Below are 21,640 nucleotides of genomic sequence, written 5' to 3'. Positions count from 1 at the left end.
AGTTCACCTTCTCTTTCCCTTGTAGATATGGGACCTACACACATAGAACTTTTAAGAAGCTGGGAATTCCAGGACCCAGACCGCTGCCCCTTTTGGGAACAGTTCTGGCCTACCTCCATGTGAGTGTGCTTTGAGCTCCATCGTCTGTTCTCAGGGCTGCTGGCCTGGCTTAGCCCGTGTCAGAGGTGCCCTCTGGAGGAAGTTGTGGGGTGTCACGCTTTCTGGAAACAGTGTCTTAGCCAGGTTTCCTCCAGGCCCCTGCGGTCACCAGAGGTGGCCTTGGGTTTGGCGTCCTGTCTTTAGTTCTGGGGAGAAGTGTGGGTCCAGGGCCTGGATCCCCATTGTCCACTGCACCCAAACTTCCATGGGGAGCATGTTCTTTGCATTTCAGTCATCAGCAGTCCAAGTGCCCCTGCAGGACTGTAACCATGTCTTGGACTTCCCGGAACTGCTGGCCTTGCAGGCCTCACCCCTGCGGGTCCTCTGGGGGTCTGAGAATAGGATGATCTTTCAGTCTCACTTCTCTGCCTTCAAAGGAGGCGCCTCTGGGCTACGCTCAGGAGTTGACCGGGGTCACTGTGACAAGGCGATGCGCATCCGTGGGCTTTGGCTCCTTCGCCGCTTGGCAATTCTTTTAATTAATTTATGTTTTAGAGCCACATTCAGCAGTGCTCAGAGGCTACTCTAGGCTCAATGCTCAGGGGTTACTCCTGGCAGTGCAGGGGATGAAACCGGGATATCCTATATTCCAGGTGTGTGCCCAGAACCTCGAGCTATCTCTCCCATCCTAAAGGAGGATTTTAATTTTTCAGATGAAAACCTTTTTTTTGTTGTTGTTGTAGCTGTGTTTAGACCACACCTAGGTGGGCCCAGGGTTTGCCCCAAGCTCTGCACTCAGAGGCTCACTCCTGGTGGGGCTTGTGTGGTGCTGAGACTGAACTGGGGCCAGCCACACACCAGGCCAATGCCTCACGCACTGTCCTAGCACTCCTGCCCACAAACTAGGATTTCCAAATGCAGTCAAAGTCTGACAGGGAGTTGGGAGGTGGAGGGGAGGCAGGCCATCAGATACCTACAGATTCACAGAACATTCCAGACTGACTGGTGCTCCCTCTCAAACGTCTCCTCTGTATTCTCCGCTTCCCCCAGGATGCCTCTGAGTAAGGGCCTCCTTGAGCTACAGGGCTGCTTACCCTGGGCTGGCCCTGTTCTCTTTACAGACTTGCTCAATTATTTTAAGAAGTGTTTCTGGCCAGGGGCTGTATAGACCCCTGTGGGCCACTGGGCTATTTCAAGAGGTTCACAATTGGAAACAGATGACTGGTTAAAGAAACTTTGGTACATCTACACAATGGAGTACTATGTAGCTGTTAGAAAAGATGAAGTCATGAAATTTACATACAAGTGGTACAATATGGAAAGTATCATGCTAAGCGAAATGAGTCAGAAAGAGAGGGATAGACATAGAAAGATTGCATTCATCTGGGGGATATAAAGTAACAAAGTATGAGATTAATACCCAAGAATAGCTGAGATCAGCACCAGGAGGATTACTCCATAACTTAGAGGCCAGCCGGGTATCCTAGAGGAAAGGGCAGTTCAGATAGAGAAGGGAGCACCAAATAAAGGATGTTTGGAGGATCCTCCCAGGAGGGGAGATGCATGTCGAAAGTAGACTATGGACTGAACATGTTTGTCACTCAATGCCTCTTTTGCAGACCACAACACCCAAAAGGAGAGAGAGAACACAGGGGATTGCCCTGCCACAGAGACAGGGGGGATGGGGGGATGGGGGTGGGAGGGATATTATCCATGGTGGTGGAAAATGGGCACTGGTGGAGGGATGGGTATCTGATCATTGTATAATTGAAACCAAAGCACAAAAAATTGTAAATCTACAACTTTAAAAAAAAATAAAATAAAGGGAAAAAAAACAGGGCTGGGCGGGCCTGCAGGGGGGAGACAAGGCTGACAGGAGCCTGGCAGGGAAAGGCCAGGGCACAGCACTGCTTTCCACGACTCATACAAGTTTGTTTCTTGTCACAGGGTTTTTGGGACTTTGACATGAAATGTTTTCAGAAGTATGGGAAGATGTGGGGGTGAGTATTCTGGAAGTGTGTCTGGGGCTGAGACCCCGTGAGCAGAGGAGTGGAGACTGTTGGGGAGCTCCAGGTCACCTGGGGCTGTCCCTCTAGTCTCCTACTTGGTCTTGAGGCAGAGTGACAGGCTGTTACTGGGCTCCCCATATTGGCAGGCTGGGCCTCTAATGTCATTTTCGGTGGGTGCCTTCTGTTCCCCCTCTTATCTGTTTGTCCTTCCTCAGTCCCCTTAAACACACCAGTGCCTCTGATTCACATCCTTCTAACATGTGATCAGAAACACCCGCTCCCACGGCTGAGTGAAAACCCCAGATCCTCAATTTATTTCAACTTTGAATTTGCCATATCCTTTGGGAAAGGGCTGGGTTGACACACAAATGGAATTGGAAATTAGTTTTCTCGGGTGTATTTTCCTTCTCTGTGGACCTGGATGTTTAAGAACAGTTGAGGTCAAGACTTTCGTTAATGATCACACAGTGTTGCTGACTTGGCACCGCCCTGACCCAGAGGGCTGTGGCCTCTGGTTAGCAAAGGGGTCCTGGGTCATGACCTTCAGAGCAGATGGAGTTTCTATGTCCCCACCCCTCTTCATCCCCAAGACCTTAGAAACCTCAGGGCTCTCTGCTGAGCTGGCACACCCGTACAGCAAGGATGGAATCACTCTTTCATCCTGGACTCCAGTTCTCTCTTTGGATAACAGTTCTCATGTACTGGAGAATTTGTTACAAAGGCAGATTCATGGGCCTACAGCTCTAAACCTAGAATGTCTGTCAAAGTCGTGAAAATATCCTAGGACGAGGATGAGTTTATGGAGCTAAAGAGACCAGTCAGACTTTCCAACGGGGCACAAGTGATGTAAAATTGGCAGGAGCAATTGTCAATCTTTTCAGCTCTAACTGTCATAGACCCACAGAGACAGTCCCATGGGATGTGCCAGAAAGAGCAGGTGAAACCCTTTCATTTGTTCTAGCCTATGCAGATGATTTATAGAGGCAAATAAGATGCAAGTCTATGTCATTATGATCATTGTCACTACACGCTGGTGGCCATATGTATTAACAGGTTTTTTGACCCAGGAGATGGGGTATGGGGGTGTCACCTATAAAGTATCAGCTTGTGTCCTATAGGGGGCTTCACTTCCAGGTGAGCAGTATAGAGCCTGAAGGTACTAGAGATTTACATATCAAAATAACTCCAAGGGAAGGAATACATATATTTATATAGGAATATTTTATATATATAGACACACATGCACACATATTAGTTTTATAGGTCACGTCCGGCAATGCTCAGGAGTTATTCCTGACCAGGGGCTGTATGTATGTACGCACATAACACTGTAACACTTTTATGTACACACATCCTAGATTTGGCAAAGCCCAAAAGTTCTTTCTAAGCTACATCATTAGCAATTTGGATTCTGTGAACTCAGGATGAGAGTTGGGCTCAGGCTAGAGAAACAGGCATGTTAAGTGTAATCAGTTTTTTTTTTCCCAGCACAGGATTTATGAAGGTCGACAGACCGTGTTGGCTGTTACTGACCCAGACATGATCAAGACAATCCTAGTGAAAGAATGTTATTCTCTCTTCACACACCGGCGGGTAAGCATGCTCCCTGCTCCCATTAATTTACTGACTAAATGTATAGTTTTTTTATTATAAAATTTTTTAATAGTGAGACATCATGAGGTACAGTTGCAGACTTACACATTTTTGTGCTTGGGTTTCAATTATACAATGATCAAACACCCATCCCTCCACCAGTGCCCATTTCCCACCACCACGGATCCCAGTATTCCTCCCACCCCTCACCCCCTCATCCCACCCTGTCTCTGTGGCAGGGCATTCCCCTCTCTTCTCTCTCTCCTTTTGGGTGTTGTGGTTTGCAAAAGAAACATTGAGTGGCAATCATGTTTGGTCTATAGCCTATTTTCAGCATGCTTCTCCCATCCTGGGAGGATCCTCCCAACACCTTTATTTGGTGTTCCCCTCTTTATCTGAGCTCCCTTTTCCCCTAGTATGTGTGGTTGGCCTCCAAGTCATGAAGTAAAATTCCTGGTATTCTCAACCATTCTTTGGTGTTAGTTTCCTATTTTGTTACTTGATGTTCCCCAGATAAATGCAATCTTTCTATGCCTATCCCTTTCATTCTGAGTCATTTCGCTTAACATAATACTTTGCATGTAGTACCACTTGTATGTAAATTTCGTGACTTTGTCTTTTCTAACAGCTACATAGTACTCCATTGTGTAAATGTACCAAAGTTTCTTTAACCAGTCATCTGTTCTCAGGCACTCAGGTTTTTTCCAGATTCTGGCTATTGTAAAGAGTGCTGCAATGAACAGACAATTGCAGATGTCACTTCGACTATACTTTTTTGCTTCTCTGGGATATATTCCGAGGAGTGGTATTGCTGGATCAAATGGGAGCTCAATTTCTAATTTTTTGAGAATCGTCCATACTGTTTTCCAAAAGGGCTGAACCAATCGGCATTCCCACCAATAGTGAAGGAGTGTCCCTTTCTCACCACATCCGCGCCAGCACCGGTTGCTTTTGTTCTTATGGATATGGGCCAGTCTCTGTGGTGTGAAGTGATATCTCATTGTGGTTTTGATCTGCATCTCCCTGATGATTAATGATGTGGAACATTTTCTCATGTGCCTTTTAGCCATTCGGATTTCTTCTTTGTGAAAGTTTCTATTCATTTCATCTCCCCATTTTTTGATGGGGTTGAATGTTTTCTTTTTGTGGAGTTGAACCACTACTTTGTATATCCTTAAAATTAACCCCTTATCAGATGTGTAGTTGGCAAATATCCTTTCCCATTCTGTAGACTGTCTTTGTATTTTGGCCACTGTTTCTATTGAGGTGCAGAAGCTTCTTAGTTTAAGATAGTCCCATTTGTCTATCTCTGTTTTTACTTGCTTGGCCAGTGGTGTGACATCTTTGAAGACACCGTTAACTTTTATGTCATGAAGGGTTTTACCAACTTTTTCCTCAATGTACCTTATAGATTCCGGTCTGATGTTGAGGTCTTTAACCCACTTAGATCTTACTTTTGTACATGGAATTAGGCAGAGATCTGAGTCCATTTTTTTGCATGTAGCCATCCAGTTTTGCCAGCATAATTTGTTAAAGAGGCTTTCCCTGCTCCACTTCACTTTTCTTGCCCCCTTATCGAAGATTAGATGCTTGTATGCTTGGGGGGAGATGTCAGTATATTCAACCCTGTTCCATTGGTCTACAGCTCTGCCTTTGTTCCAGTACCATGCTGTTTTAATTATTACTGCCTTGTAGTAGAGTTTGAAGTTAAGGAGGTTGATTCCTCCCATTTTCTTTTTCCCAAGAATTGCTTTAGCTATTCGTGGGGGCTTATTGTTCCATATAAATTTCAGGAGTGTTTACTCCACTTCTTTGAAGAATGTCATGGGTATCCTAATAGGAATTGCATTGAATTTACACAGTGTTTTGGGAAGTATTGCCATTTTGACAATGTTAGTTCTCCCGATCCATGAACAGGGGATATTTTTCCATTTCCTCGTATCCTCTTTTATTTCCTGAAGTAGCATTTTGTAGTTTTCTTTGTACAGGTCCTTTACTTCCTTAGTTAAGGTAATTCCTAGGTACTTGATTTTCTGGGGCGCAATTGTGAATGGGATTGTTTTCTTCATGTCACTTTCTTCTCTTTCACTATTTGCATATAGGAAAGCCATGGACTTTTGGGTATTGATTTTATAGCCTGCCACTTTACTATACAAGCCTATTGTTTCTAGAAGTTTCTTGGTAGAAGTTTTAGGATTTTCTAGGTATAGTATCATATCATCTGCGAATAGTGAGAGCTTGATTTCTTCCTTTCCTACCAGGATGCCCCTAATATCTTTTTCTTGCCTAATCGCTATTGCAAGTACTTCTAGCACTATATTGAACAGCAGTGAAGAGAGTGGACATTCTTATCTCGTCCCTGATCTTAGAGGGAAGGCTCTCAGTTTTTCACCACTGAGGATGATGCTTGCTGTAGGCTTGTGGTAGATGGCTTTAACTATATTGAGAAAAGTCCCCTCTATCCCCATTTTGGCTAGGGTTTTCATCATAAATGGGTGCTGGATCTTGTCGAATGCTTTCTCTACATCTATTGATATGATCATATGATTTGTATCTTTTCTTTTGTTGATATGGTGGATTATGCTGATTGATTTCCGAGTGTTAAATCAGTCTTGCATCCCCGGGATGAATCCTACTTGGTCATGGTGTATGATCTTTTTGATGAGTAGTTGAATTCTATTTGCTAGTATTTTGTTGAGAATCTTCACATCCATGTTCACCAGGGATATCGGCCTGTAGTTTTCTTCTTTTCTCGTGGTGTCTTTGTTTCCTTTTGGTATTAGAGAGATATGGGCTTCATAGAAACTGTTTGGGAGAGTTTCCGTTTTTTCAATTCCTGAAAATGCTTGAGAAGGACTGGCAGCAGGTCCTCTTTAAATGTTTGGAAAAATTAGCTAGTGAATCCATCTGGGCCCGGGCTTTTGTTTTTGGGAAGACATTTGATTGCAGTTCCTATTTCGTTGATGTTAATAGGTCTATTCAGATTCTCAAGATCTTCTTGATTCAACTTTGGGAGATTATGGGAGTCCAGGAATTTGTCCATTTCTTCTAGGTTCTCTTGTTTCGTGGCATACAGACTTTCAAAGTAGTCTCTGATGATCTTTTGGATTTCTTTGGTTTCTGTTGTGATATCCCCCTTCTCATTTCTGATTCGGTTTATTAGGGTTCTCTCTCTCTGTTTCTTTTTGAGTGTTGCTAGTGGTTTATCTATCTTGTTTATTTTCTGGAAGAACCAACTCTTGGTTTCATTGATCTTTCGGATTCTTTCTTTGGTTTCCATGTCATTGATTTCTGCTCTAAGTTTTATGATCTCTTTCCTTCTGCCTGATTAAGGCTCTTTCTGTTGATCATTTTCTAGGGTCTTGAGCTGTGAGGTCAAGTTGTTTATGTGCATCGTTTCTACAGACCTAAGATATGCTTGCAGAGCTACAAATTTTCCCCTTAATATGGCTTTCGCTGCATCCCATAGGTTCTGGTAGCTCGTGTCTTCATTCTCATTTGTTTCCAAGTATCTTTTGATTTCGTCCTTGACTTCATTCGTGACCCACTCGTTGTTCAGCATCGAGTTGTTTAATTTTCAGGTGTTTGATTTGATTCTCCGTGTCTGTGTGTGACTCACTTCTATCCTCAGTGCTTCATGGTCTGAAAAGATGGCTGATACTATCTCTATCTTCCTGATTCTGTTGAGGTATGTTTTGTGTCCTAGCACATGGTCTATTTTGGAAAATGTTCCGTGCGCACTGGAGAAGAATGTGTATTCTTTCTTTTTGGGTTGTAAATCCCTGTAAAGGTCTATAAGCCCTCTTTTTTCTATTTCTTATTTCAAATCCAATGATTCCTTGCTGAGTTTTGTTCTTGTTGATCTGTCCAGAGGTAATAGGGCAATATTGAAGTCTCCAAGTACTATTGTGTTGCTCGTAATGTCCTCCTTAAAATCTGTTAGCAGTTGTTTTAAATATTTAGCTGTTCCCTCATTATGTCCGTATACATTTAAGAGTGTGATTTCTTCCTGTTGTACGTATCCCTTGATGAAGAGAAAATAGCCTTCACTGTCCCTTCTAGTCTTTTTCAAGGTGAAATTAATGTTGCCGGATACTAGTATGGCCACCCCAGCATTTTTGCAGGAGCTGTTTGCTTGCAGGATTGTTTTCCATCCTTTGACTTTGAGTCTGTGTTTGCTCTGAGTGTTGAGATGAGTTTCTTGTAGGCAGCAAAATGTTGGGTTCTGTCTCTGTATCCATTTTGCCACTCTGTGTCTCTTAAATGATGAATTTAGACCATTGACATTGAGAGAGAGTATGGTTATGGGGGTTTGTGTCATGTTTCTGTGTGGGTGTGTTGTGGTTGTAGGGTTTGTCTTGTCTTATAGTAGCCCCTTTAGGCCTTGTTTTAGGTTTGGTTTTGAGTCTATGAAGTTTCTGAGCTGCTGTTTATCTAGAAAATAGTGTAGCGTTCCCTCGATTTTGAGTGAGAGGTTAGCCGGATAGAGTATTCTCGGTGAAGCATTCATTTCAGTGAGTTTTTTGACTATATCTCGCCACTGCCTTTAGGCTTGTAGGGTTTCCTCTGATAGGTCTGCTGTGAATCTCAGGGGTGCTCCTTTGTATGTGATTTCCTTTTTTGCCCTTGCTGCTTGCAGTATTGTGTCTCTATCGGCAGCATCAGTCATTCTAACTATAATATGTCTTGGAGTGTTTCTGTTAGGGTCTCTTTTAGCTGGCACCCTTCGGGCTTCTTGAATCTGAATGGCTGTATTGTGGAACTCTGGGAATTTCTTAGCGATGATTTGTTTAAGCGTGGTTTTTTCATTGGGATTGTTTCCCTGGGCTTCTGGTAGTCCAATGATTCTAATTTTGTTTCTTTTGGAATCGTCTCGTAGGACTCTGATTCTCTGTAGAGCTATTTTGAGGTCGTTTGCCACTGTTTGTTGTTGCGTGTTGGCTTGGTGCAGCTGATCTTCCAGGTCACTGATTCTTTCCTCAGCTGTGGTCATTCTATTTTTTGAGGGCAGAGAGTGAGTTTTTGACTTCATCTATGGAATCTGTGATCCGTGCCATTTCTGTGCGAAGCTTTCCAATTTCTGCTCCATTTCTTGCTATATTTTGTTGATTGTGCGATCGATTATTTCTTTCATGTAGTCTTTCAATTTAGCGGATATCTGTCTGACTGTTTCATCGAGTTAATTGAACATCTTAATGACTTCATATCTGAATTCCTTGTCAGAGAGGTCCCTAAGGTGACTAGCACTTAGTGAGGTTTCTGGAGTTATTTCCTCATGGTCTCCCTGTGGTGGGGGTTTGCGTTATTTCTTCATGTTGTTGTGTAGGTGTAGGGGTGAGATTTCTTGATTTGAGTAAACTACCCAGGGCCAAAAATTAGACCACGCCCACTTTTTAAAAGCCGCGCCCACTTCTACAGTGGCCACACCCCCACGGATACCTGGTGTGTGCCGGGGGAGTAAAGACTGGGTGGGGAGAAGAGACCAGCTCGGCTTGGGCGGCGGAAAGGGAGAGGCAGAGAGGCACAGATCAGCTTTGTCTCCTGGGGTCCAGGGGACGCCTCCGGGGCTTGCACGTTGCAAACCAAGTCCCAGGTCTGAGAAACGGCGCCAAAACTGACCTGGGGATTATGGAAGAGAGACCACAGCTCGGCTTGGGCGGCGGAAAGAGAGAGGCAGAGAGGCGCAGATCAGTTTTGTCTCCCGGGTTCAGAGGACGCCTAAATGTATAGTTTTGACATGCTTAGAGAATCACAGGAAGTTACCCCGCAGATGGCTTCTTGTTCCAGGTCATGTACCCTTAATTCACCCAATGCTAATAACCTCTTGCTAATAACTGCAGTTCACTATTCAAGCAGGATACTGACCGTGGGACAGTTTAATTTATTTGTCAGACTATTTAATTTATTTGTTTTTATTATTATAGTTTCTATAGCATGTTGACAATAGTATAAAATTTCATGATTAGTATTTTTGGGGTGTCTTTATCCCACACCCGGGGATGCTCTTGGCTTTGCACTCAGGAATTACTCCTGGATTGTCCACGTGAAAGGCAAGCACCTACTCGCTGTCCTATCATTACTGCCCCCCATAACGTTTATGGTTTTGATGTTAACAGTTATCATACCTCACCAACACCAGAGTACCCAAGAACCTTGGCCCACGTCTCAGTATAATTTCTAGTTACCCGTATCCTCCCCTGTCTTCTCTTAGGAATCCTCTGCTTTGTGTCCAAGGCCAAGGGTTTGTTATTGCTTGGTCCTGTCCGTTTATTTTTCTACATACTACAGATGAATAAGGCCATGGGGTATCTGTCCCTCTTCTTCTGACTTGTTTGCTTAAATGGCCTCCAAATTCTGAGCTCTTTGAAGCAAGTTGCATGATTTTATCTTTTCTCATAGCTGCATGCACGTGGCTGACCTAGGTTCCATCACTGGCATCCTATGTGGTCCTCCGCAGAGGCAGGAGTAACACCTGAGCATGACTGGATGTGATCCCAAAACAAAACAATACATTTTTTTTGGTTGTCATATTAAGCACTGACTGTGATGAGCATAGATTGCATCAATCTTTGACAACTAACACTTTGTCATATGGACCATCATATTTTGACTCTTACTATTGTTATTGCTCCAGCCCAGTGGTAGGGCATTTGCCTTGCACACAGCCAACATGGCCGACCCGAGTTCGATTCCTCTGCCCCTCTCGGAGAGCCTGGCAAGCTACCGAGAGTATCTCACCCGCACGGCAGAGCCTGGCAAGCTACCCGTGATGTATTCAATTTGCCAAACACAGTAACAACAAAGTCACCAATGGAGACGTTACTGGGCCTGCTCGAGCAAATCGATGAACAATGGGAAGACAGTGACAGTGATTGTTATTATTTTGGCTTTGGGGATCACACCTCATGGTGCTCAGGGATCACTCGTGGCAGTGCTTGGGGACCACCTGTGATTGTGGAGTCAGTGTCACATGTGGTGGTTCTCAGGGCTCTGCTCTCAGGGATCACTCCTGGCGGTGCTCAGGGGTCCATATGAGGTGCTGGGAATTGAAACTAGGTCTGGTGCCCTATCCACTGTACTATAGCTCTGAATCCAAAGGCCCTGTCATTTTAAAGGATGCTGGAAATGTGTCTTGTGTATTTTTCACCCTAAGTTTAAGAAACAAATGTTTAGAATAGCTATTAAGCTTTGAGAAAAAGATCTGAACATATGTAGATCATCACCAATTATTCGTTGAATGACTGATGGTGATTTGACAAATGTTCAATGCCTATTGAGACCTTCAATATTTTTTTCTTTTTGGGCCACACCAAGCGATGCACAGGGGTTATTTCTGGCTCTGCATTCAGGAATTACTCCTGGCAGTGCTCAGGGGATCGTATGGGATGCTGGGAATTGAACCCAGGTCGGCTGTGTGCAAGGCAAACGCCCTACCCACTGTGCTATCGCTCCAGCCCCAGAGACCTTAAATATTGATGTAGGAAAAATGGTTTTTATTTGGACTCCAGTCCGTAGGTCCTGTGGGATTTATGAAAGATGCTGTCTCTGTATCTGGGGATGAGCAGTGGAAGAGAATACGATCATTGCTGTCTCCAACCTTCACCAGTGGAAAGCTCAAGGAGGTAAGAACCAAGGAAAATAAGAGGAATTTTAATTAAAAATTCAGACGTGACTGTAGACGTGACTGTAGTAGGAGATAAGGTCATAGTCTCCTTTCCTGGGTTTATTCTTCTGAATCTGATGGCCTTTTATCTTTGTATCCCAAAGAAACAATGTAAGATTGACATTCCAGGGGACACGTACTCTAGTTGTGGGAACCATCCTTGAGTCTCTGCCTTTAATTTGGTGGATGTATTTTGTGCAGATGTTCCCCGTCATTGCCCAGTATAGAGATGTATTGGTGACGAATCTGAGGAAGGATGCAGATCAGGGGACGTTTGTGAACTTGAAAGAGTAAGTAGGGATGTGGCTGCGGAAGAACCTGCCGTGAGCATAGACTGGGATGGCCAGTGGACACCCCTAGGAAGAGGCCTGATTTCCCCCCTTCCCTACTCCACTCTGGTGCTCTGATGTCCAGTGCTGGCACCAGTCCAGGCAAACTGCGAATGGGGGTCTTCATCCTTTAACAGAAAATTGGGTTGGATTTGATTTTGAGCCAGTTGCCTTTTGGCCGGATAAGCATCTGTGAGTGTGGGTGATATTGCAGCAGGTGGTTTTGACAGTTGTGACACTTCACCTGTCTTATTGGGCATGGGAATTCACACGCAATTGAATCTTGCTGAACATATTGGATATGGACATAGAGAGGAATTCATTTCATGTCCCCTGTTTTTTTTTCCCTCTCTGCCCAGCGTATTTGGGGCCTATAGCATGGATGTGATCACCAGCACATCATTTGGAGTAAACGTGAATTCCCTCAACAACCCTAAGGATCCCTTTGTGGAAAATATCAAGAAGCTCTTGAGATTTAATTTCCTCGACCCATTCCTGCTCTTAATGAGTATGTCTGCTACTATTTTTAGAAGTCTTTCATTTGTCCTTAACTTATTCCTTCTTCCCTTTTCCTCCTCCCTCCCTCTCCCCATTCCTTCCCTCATAGATGGCCTTTGCCAGGTTGAGGAAATCTTAGTCATTCTTAATCTGTTGAGAAAATTTCTTTGTCTGGTCACACATGGCGATGCTCAGGGTTTTCTCTTGGCACTGCACTCAGGAATCATTCTGGGAGGTGCTCGGGGGGCTATATGGGATTCCGGGGATCAGATCCGGGTTTGGTCGTGTGCAAACGCCCTCCCCACTGTACTATCACTCTGGCCCCAGACCTCCTTTCTTTTTTATTTATTTATTATTTTATTTTTAAATTTTATTGAATCATCGTGAGAAAGTTACAAGCTTTCATGTTTGGGTTACAATCACACAATAATCAAACATCCATCCCTCCATCAGTGCACATTCCCAACCACCAATCTCCCCAGTATACCCCCCCTTCCCCACCCTCCCCCTGCCTCCATGGCAGACAATATTCCCCATACTCTCTACTTTGGGGCATTATGGTTTGCAATACAGACACTGAGAGGTCTTTATGTTTGGTTCATTATCTACTTTCGACACACATCTCCCATTCCGACTGATTCCTCCAGCCATCATTTTCTTAGTGATGCCTTCTCTGTTCCATCTGTCTTCTCCCCTCCACTCATGAGGCAGGCTTCCAGCTATGGGGCAATCCTCCTGGCCCTTATATCTACTGTCCTTTCAATTTCAATTAACATCCTTTCAGTTTCTTGCCTGGGAGTGTGTTTTCAAATTCTAACTTATTGTGACTTTCCATGTTTTCTTTTTGTTATAGATTGCTAATTTTAATTCATTGTGGTCGAGGGACATACACATTCTTGTTTGTATCCTGGCTACTCTTACTTTTGTTCTGGTTTGGTGCCATGTTTGGTGGTGCATAAGGGTTGTTTGCTTTTTAGTGCTCAGGGGTTTCTCTCTGTGGTGCTGAGGGAACTGTGCAGAGCTGAGGATGGAACCCACGCCTTACATGCAAAGTATGAGCTCTGCCCACTGAGCACCTCTCCAATTCACTGACGACTGTTTTTTTGACAACATGGTTAATTAAAGTCGCAGTTATGGTCTGGTATAGAAGACATCCTAGTCAATTGAAAAACGGCTACAAAATCAAGCCATTTAATTGTCTCTTTGGTTACTCCAAGGAAACAGTTTACTCTCTTGTGATGAGCCTTCTGTGTGATTTTGCCACTCTTCTGATTGGTAGAAAATATGGTTGTTGTTCCTGTGTGATTTCATGTCTTCATTGGGCTTTCCTTCCCCTCTTTTCTTTACAGCACTATTCCCATTCCTCGTACCATTAAGTGAACTAGCAGATATTTCTCTGTTTCCAAGAGGTGTCACTATGTTTTTCAAAAAATCCATAGAAAGGATGAAAGAAAATCGTCTCAAAGATAAAGAGAAGGTAAGATCTGTGCGTGTTTTTACGAGACTATTCACTTTCTTGCTAAGTTGTTGAATTGCAAACTGAGTTTAGTGACTTGTGCACTTCTCTTTAGTGTTTCTGAGTAGGGAGAGACCGTGAGTATTCAAGGGAGTGCTATCATTGGGGAGAAATTAAGAAAAGGGACATTAAAGAAAAATAGAAATGGAGTCAGAGATGATGGTAAAAATCTAGTAATGGGCATGCAATTAATATATCATCACACTGATATTTTTTATTCAAAATCTTATCATCTCCCTTGGAAAAATGAATTAAGGACAAAAATTACTGCTCCATATTATTTTCCTGGTATTCTAATTATTTCAGCTCTTTAGATATATAAATATCTCAGTTTCAAGTCATTCTCTTTCCCCCCTTTATTTTTTGTGGGGGGGATGGAGCATACCAAGTAGTACTAAGGGGCTATTTCCATTCAGTTCTTGGGGGTTTCTCCTGGAAATCCCAAGGGAATGTGTTGCTGGAAATAGATCCCAGGCCTCCTGCATGCAAAGCACCTGATCAGCCCATTGGCCCCAAGTCTTACCCGTTGTCCCTTGGAAGGCTTAGGCTGCCTGGTAGGGTGTGTTCTAGTGAAACCTCTGATGGTCAGTGTGGGCAGGAGTTTTCTCACTCAGATTGGCCTTCCTGAGCCTGAGGCAGCAGGAGCCCCTCTGCAGAGGGAGGGAGGGCTGCCCACCCCAGGATGGCAGTGAGGAGGGGGTGGGGTTCCAAGAGGGAGGGGCACATGGGGAGTCTCACCCCAAGGCTGGTGGTGAACTCCTAGAAAGAGAGGGATTGGAGTCCAGGCTTCATCCTGAGAGCAGCGATGACGGGGGGGGAGGGGGGGGGAGGGCTACTCTGGCCAAGGGTCTGTGTAGACAAGCCAGAGAGCTGAGGATTGGGAGAGAAACGACCAAAGAAGCAACTGGATGGATTGGTCAGATTTCTCCATGAACTGTTTATTTGTTTATTTTGTCTTTTTGGTTCACACCTGGTGATGCACAGGGGTTATTCCTGGCTTTGCACTCAAGAATTACTCCTAGTGGTGCTCATGGGACCAGGGATGCTGGGAATCGAACCCAGGTCGGCTGCATACAAGGCAAACGCCCTGCCCGCTGTACTATCGCTCCAGCCCCTGTTTTTTTAAAAAAAATAAAACAACATAAGTCATATTTTCAGTAATCACAATAGTGTTAAAGGCAGATTGCATAGATGTCCAATTTCTGCACCTTCCCCACCACCTCTGCAAACTGTTGGTATTCTGCTCTGTGAACTCCGCAGTGCTCCTCAGACTTCTGGGCTGGACAGAGCTGTATCTAGGATAAAGGTTTGTTATTGAATTCTCTCCCCTAAGTGTCTCCTTCTGCTTCCAGCACCGGGTGGATCTCCTTCAGCTGATGCTCAACTCCCAGAATTCCAAGGAAGTGGAAACCCACAAAGGTAAGTGAGGAGAGTGCCCGGGGCCCTCTGCAGGGAGGGGAGGAGGTGGATGTGATTCTGCAAATGTATTGAACTTTTCTAGAAAACATGCATTCCTGCCAATCCAAAGGTGCCAATTCATATAGAATCAGTGGCCAGAGTATGTTGTGGCAGTGGGCACACACGGCTCTGTCTGGGCTTAAAGGACAGGAGCCAGGAGCAAAGTCAGGTGTTTCTGTAGAGCATGCTGGGATGCTCAGGGGAGTGTGTGTGCACAGACACTTCTCAAGCTTCTGATTCAGGTGGTGAATCAGAACCCAGCTGTAAATTTGCCCACATCACACCTGAATGTGTTTTTTCCCATGTTGGTGATCTTAACTCAGGACCCCTGGCTAAAATTGTGTTTCTGTTCCAATCTAGTATGAAATGTAATTTTAATTAATACGACCGCACTTCACCCTCACTTTGCAATTAATAAAGAACTTGTGGAGGGGTCATGCTTTTCAGACTGTGCCAATATTCTGGTGCTCTTCAAATTTCTCCTCACCAGTTTGATCATTCCTAGAATGTTTGGTTGTGACATACGCATATGTGGCTGACTATGAATGGCTGATTCTCTAGGGGTGTTAACCATTGCTTCACCTGCGGTGTTGGTGGTAAAGGACAGGAGGGTTTTGGTCCTCTGTTGCCTTAGTCATGTGTATCCAGGTGATCTCTGTCCATCATTGATTCTCTGGCTTAATTTTGAAGTTCAAATTATCAATTTGTATCAAGGCCCTCATCACACCTGAACATGCAACAAAGACTCCTGTGTTGGCCTTCTTTAAATTTTTTGTTTAGGGCCACATGAGTGATGGTTGGGGGTTACTCCTGGCTCTGCACTCAGGAAATACTTCTGGCAATGCTCAAGGGAAAATATGGAATGCTAGGGGTAAAACTCTGATCAGCTATGTGTAAGGGAAGTGCCTTACCCTCTGTACTATCTCTCTGGCCTCACTTTAAAATATTTTTCATGGTCTCTATTTTTTTTACAATGCTTCTAGATTCAGAGCAAAATTGAGTGGGAGGTCCAGAGAATTCTCCTATACCCCTGAGCCCTACATATTCATGGAGGACTGAGGAGGAGAGGAAACTGGATCCAGATAAATTTTGTTTTGTTTTTGTTTGGGATCCATGCCCAGCAGTGCTCAGGGCTTACCCCTGGCTCTGCACTCAGGGGTCACTCCTAGTGGGCTTAGGGGCCACGTGGGATGCCGAGGATCAAGTCCTGGCTGCCTACTTGTAAGGCAAGCACTCTTCCCACTGTTATATCATTCTGGTCCATAGATTCAATTTTTGAGCCCTTCTGATTTAAGATAGATATCACAGGACAAATCACTCCTGTTTGAGTTGATTTTTCCATTACTTATTTTTTTAATAACCTTTCTTATCTGTGTTATATTCTTTATTTTGTCTAATAAAAACATAGCAGTTTTGGGGAAAGAAAGATGGCGGCCACACAGGAGCCTTGTGGACAGCAGGTTTGAGCCGCGGGGGAGGGGGGGGGCGGCAGGGACCTCATGGGAAGGGGGGCGTTCTGGGCCGTCCTTCATGCCCGACCGAGGTCACCAGCTGCCCCCCACGAGCGGCTCTCCGGCACGGCCACGGCCCCGGGAGCACAAGGACTTAGCACAGAGAGCCACCCGCTTGGAGCAGAAAAGCAAATGGACTATGTGTTAAACCGCGCCAGCAGGCCTGCCCGGAGGGGAAAGGGTGTTGCTCCATTCGCCCAATCCTCTCGGGAAAGAAAGATGGCGGCCGCACGGGACCCTTGTGGACAGCAGGTTTGAGCCGCGGGGGGGGGGGGGGGGGGTGGAGGGGGGAGGGGGGTGCGGCAGGGGCCTCATGGGAAGGGGGGCGTTCTGGGCCATCCTTCACGCCCGACCGAGGTCGCCAGCTGCCCCCCACGAGCGGCTCTCCGGCACGGCCACAACTCCAGAGCACAGAAACCAATCTCTTAACTATCTATCTTTTAATAGAAATTCTTCCAGGGTTAATAAGTAAAATAGCAGAAATCCAAAACCGCGTGGCCGCAATAGCGACATCATTTTATTCTTAAACCAAGTTGTAGAAAGCAAATCATTTCACAACGCTGTTTCAGCATGTCTGATTGGGGGGGGGGGGGGCGGTCGTAAACCCTAAACAATAATTGTGCATCTTCTATCGAAACAATGTATCTAGTCAAAGTAGATAGAGTATTAACTAGAACTCAACTGCCTCACAGGAATTGGGAGGGGTGGGAGGTGGGGTTCTATTGGGGTTCGCGGTTAAAAATAAGTATTGGTAAAGGGAAATGTGTTTGATATTTATATGACTGAGACCTAAACCCGAAAGCTTTGTAACTTTTCCCACAGTGATTCAATAAAGAAATAAATTATAAAAAAAAAAAATAGCAGTTTTCTTTTCTTTTTTTTTTTTTTTTTTTTGCTCAAGCGGGCCCAGTAACGTTTCCATTGGAGACTTTTGTTGTTACTGTGTTTGGCATATCGAATACATCACAGGGAGCTTGCCAGGCTCTGCCGTGTGGGCAAGATACTCTCGGTAGCTTGCCGGGCTCTCCGAGAGGGGTGGAGGAATCGAACTCGGGTCGGCCATGTTGGCTGCATGCAAGGCAAACGCCCTACCGCTGTGCTATCACTCCAGCCCATTTTTTTAAAAAAATTTAAAAAAAAATTTTTTTTTAAATTTTTTTAGTGAAACACCATGAGGTACTGTTGTAGACTTACCTGGGAGTTGCATTTGGAATTCGCATCATTCAAAAAAGTGGTGCTGTCCAATGACCTGCTTTTGTTTCAATTTTAGCTTTGACTGACATGGAGCTAGTGACCCAATCGATTATCTTTATCTTTGCTGGCTATGAGACACCAGCAGCACTCTCTCATTCCTCATGTATTGCCTGGCCATCCACCCTGACGTCCAGCAGAAATTGCAGCAGAAGATTGATACCACTTTCCCCAATAAGGTGAGTGGAACCATCTAACATTTTCAAAGTATCACAAAGATAGGGTGAAAATTAACCCGAGAACCCCATGTTTCCAAATCTATTTCTTCCCAGGCACCACCCACCTATGATGACCTGCTCCAAATGGAATACCTTGGACATGGTGGTGAATGAAACGCTCAGATTATATCCAATTGCTGGCCAACTCGAGAGAGTCTGTAAGAAAGATGTGGAGATCAATGGGCAGCTCATCCCCAAAGGCACAGTGGTCATGATGCCCATCTTTGTACTTCATAAAGACCCGGAACTGTGGACAGAACCTGAGAAGTTCCGTCCTGAAAGGTAGAGCCTGGCTATCCCCCTCCTCAAAGGCAGCCAGCTTGGTGCATCCTGACCTGAGTGTCATGGTAAACAGATCTGGTGTTTACAGTTCGCATAGTAAAACAGCCATGTCTCAGGAGTGACCCTCAAAAGTTTCCTGGGTGCTACTGACTGAGGGATCTCAGTGAGAACCCCCAACACGGAGCTCTTGTGTGTTTCTTATTTCACTAACATTTTCATCAACATTTGCCATCAGGTTCAGTAAGGAGAACAAGGACAAAATCAATCCTTATGTCTACATGCCTTTTGGAAATGGTCCCTGGAACTGCATTGGCATGAGGTTTGCTCTCGTGAATCTGAAACTTACTCTCATCAAAACACTGCAGAACTTCACCTTCAAACCTTGTAAAGAAACACAGGTTAATGAATTTTTTATATAAACAATATTACTTATCTAATATAAATAATATTTATTAAGAGTTTTAAATGATATGTATATACATATATACATTTTTACATGGATATAATCATTTTTACTTTAAAAGCACATTCTACTGGTGAACCAATTTATTTGGAATCATCAACAGACTCTGTAGAACTAAAGTGCTTATTTTGTGGTTTCACAAAGGCCCAATTGAAGTATATCATCTGGCATCTGTTTGGTTAGTGTGCCAAGATTATGCACAAGCCTGGGAACTTGAGTCAAGTTTTAAGTTCAGTTTCAAATTCTCTGGGAGGAAGAGCAGCTCTGCATAAATGACAGGGGGCAACAATCACCATATTGTGATTTGTGAACAATCTTCTTCTCCACCAGAGCTTACAGAAACTCTTGAACAGAGGCTAAAGTCTTGTTAAAAATCTGAAACTAGGGGCTGGAGAGATAGTACAGCAGGTAGGGTGCTAACTGTGCATGCAACCCACCTGGGTTTGATTCCTGGCATCCTATATGGCCTGCCAAACACTGCCAGGAGAAATTCTTGAGTCCAGAGACAGGAGTGACCCCTGAGCATGGCCTGTTGTGCCTCCCACCTCTGCCAAATCTGAAATTAAAAAACCCTAGGTAATTTCATATTTTTAAAAATAATTTTCCCAGTTTAACTTTAAAAGCTCCCCATTGATATAAAGCATTTCTGCCAGGTGTGAAGGATTCCCACAGGCCAGGAATATCCTCTACTGTGAAATCTCTTCTCCTCCTTCTAGCATTAGTTTGATTCTTCAGCCCCATTCTCTCCTCTTCATCAGTTCATGATGCCTGGCAGCATCTTTTGTACCACCAAATTTAAAACTCTGTCATTAAGCCATCCAGTTTGGCTTTGTGTGTTTTCTAGCCTCCTAAGAAGGTCTTTAACTTATTTTTATTCATTTATTTTGTTTTGGGGACACACTCAGAGATGCTCCGGGGTTACTCCCGGTTCTGTGCTCAGAAATTACTTCTGGTGGTGCTTGGGAGACCATATGGGATACCGGGGATCAAATCCGGATCAACCACATGCAAGTCTGCACCCTACTATCGCTCCAGACCCAACTCTTATTTTTAGGAGCTTTATATAAGACCCTGCTTTATCCCATTAACCCTGAAGGAGTAATTTAATCATTGATTTTAAGCCTCCAGAAGTTCCGTGTTTATACTACATCTGAGCCTCAGGAGCTGTTACAAAACAGATTTTTTTGAGAAGTCTTCCGGTCATAAAACTGGGTCATGACCTTACAAGTGACACAAATGACACCACAAAGCTGATTATGTGGCAGTTTACAGTGCTTTGTCATCAGAGCCGGATTCAGTTCAGGAGCATAGCACATGTTTGGCATCATGACGTTCTAGGGTAGATGTCTAGGAACAAAAGTTCCTAAAACTAAAGTCACCATAATGCCTAAATTATAAACATTTTGGGTTTTTTGTTTGTTTGTTCGTTAGTTTGTTTGCTTTTTGGGTCACACCCAGTGATGTTTAGGAACTCCTCCTGGTTTTAAACTCAGGAATTGCTCCTTGTGGTGCTTGGGGACCAAGTGGGATGCCAGGGATCGAACCTGGGTTGGCGGTGTGCAAGGCAAATGCTCTCCCTGCTGTATTATTATTCTAGCCCAAATGCATTTTCTTATACATTTATTTATTTATTTACTTTTGGGTCACACCCAGTGATGCACAGGGGTTACTCCTGGCTCATGCACTCAGAAATTACTCCTGGCAGTGCTTGGGGGACCATACGGGATGCTGGGAACAGAACCCTGGTTAGCTGCGTGCAAGGCAAATGCCCTACCCGCTGTACTATCGCTCCAGCCCCATGCATTTTCTTTTAATTCGAAATTTCAATAAGAATGACTACTAGCCAATGTGAGTTTTTCCTATAGTCTAACAGAATGGGTGCTGAGTAGATATTTTGTTGAATGATGCATGGATTAACACTTTTATTCATCCACCTTGACATGTTTTAGAATACATATAAATGAAGGCAAATGATCATTTTCAATGTTTTCAATGTTTTTCTCCAATGTTTTGCTCTTGTTGCTGGCCATGCTTCCTTCATCAGTTCTCCTTTGATCGTTTCATTGTTACAGATTCCCGTGAAATTAGGGACACAAGGACTGATTCTACCAGAGAAACCCATCATTCTCAAGATTGAGCCCAGATGAAGGATCGTGAGTGGAACCTGACTTGGCACTTTGTTCTTCCAGAAACCTGCATCCCAGAACAAGAGTGTCCACTTGAATTTGTAAATAAATCCTAGTAATGAAACTGACTTAGCTGACTGCACTTGGTGGGTCTATTAGCGCTTGTGTTCACTCATGGCTGTCTATTGAGAGTCACATGGTCTAAGTGATCTAAAGGAGGAGACTCAGCAAAAATGACACAAGAGTTATTATAAAAACAAAACAAACCATTGATGAACACAAAAATATTGTTCTGTCTGTAGGAGTGATAGCAGGTTTTATGTAGAATATTTAGCAAGTCAGCAAACATCTTTTTCTAGAATTTTCTGTGTCCACTAGAGAGAAGTCACAGAAATGAGCCAGCAGGTGTCCATGATTCTGTTTTTAATCCACATCATTAGGTGGAACCTTTTTCAGAACTCAAACTTGGTATTAAGTTAAGTGAGAATAATCCACTGAGACATTTTTCACTGCTATAATATATAATTATAGCTTATTTCTATATCTTTAAATTTTTTCCCCGCAATTCGGATCATGCCTGGCGATGCTCAGGGGTTACTCCTGGCTCTACACTCAGGAATTATT

At 44.0% G+C, this 21,640-nt stretch overlaps 1 pseudogene; it reads left to right on the top strand.

Moving 5' to 3' along the window:
• Positions 1–30: 30 nt before the first annotated feature.
• On the top strand, positions 31–21,144 carry LOC130036629 (cytochrome P450 3A12-like; annotated as a pseudogene).
• Positions 21,145–21,640: the final 496 nt, after the last annotated feature.

This window comes from Sorex fumeus, unplaced genomic scaffold, assembly GCF_029834395.1.
Source record: "Sorex fumeus unplaced genomic scaffold, SorFum_2.1 ptg000064l, whole genome shotgun sequence".
NCBI lineage: Eukaryota > Metazoa > Chordata > Mammalia > Eulipotyphla > Soricidae > Sorex > Sorex fumeus.
This window is presented reverse-complemented; position numbering and strand designations above follow the sequence as displayed.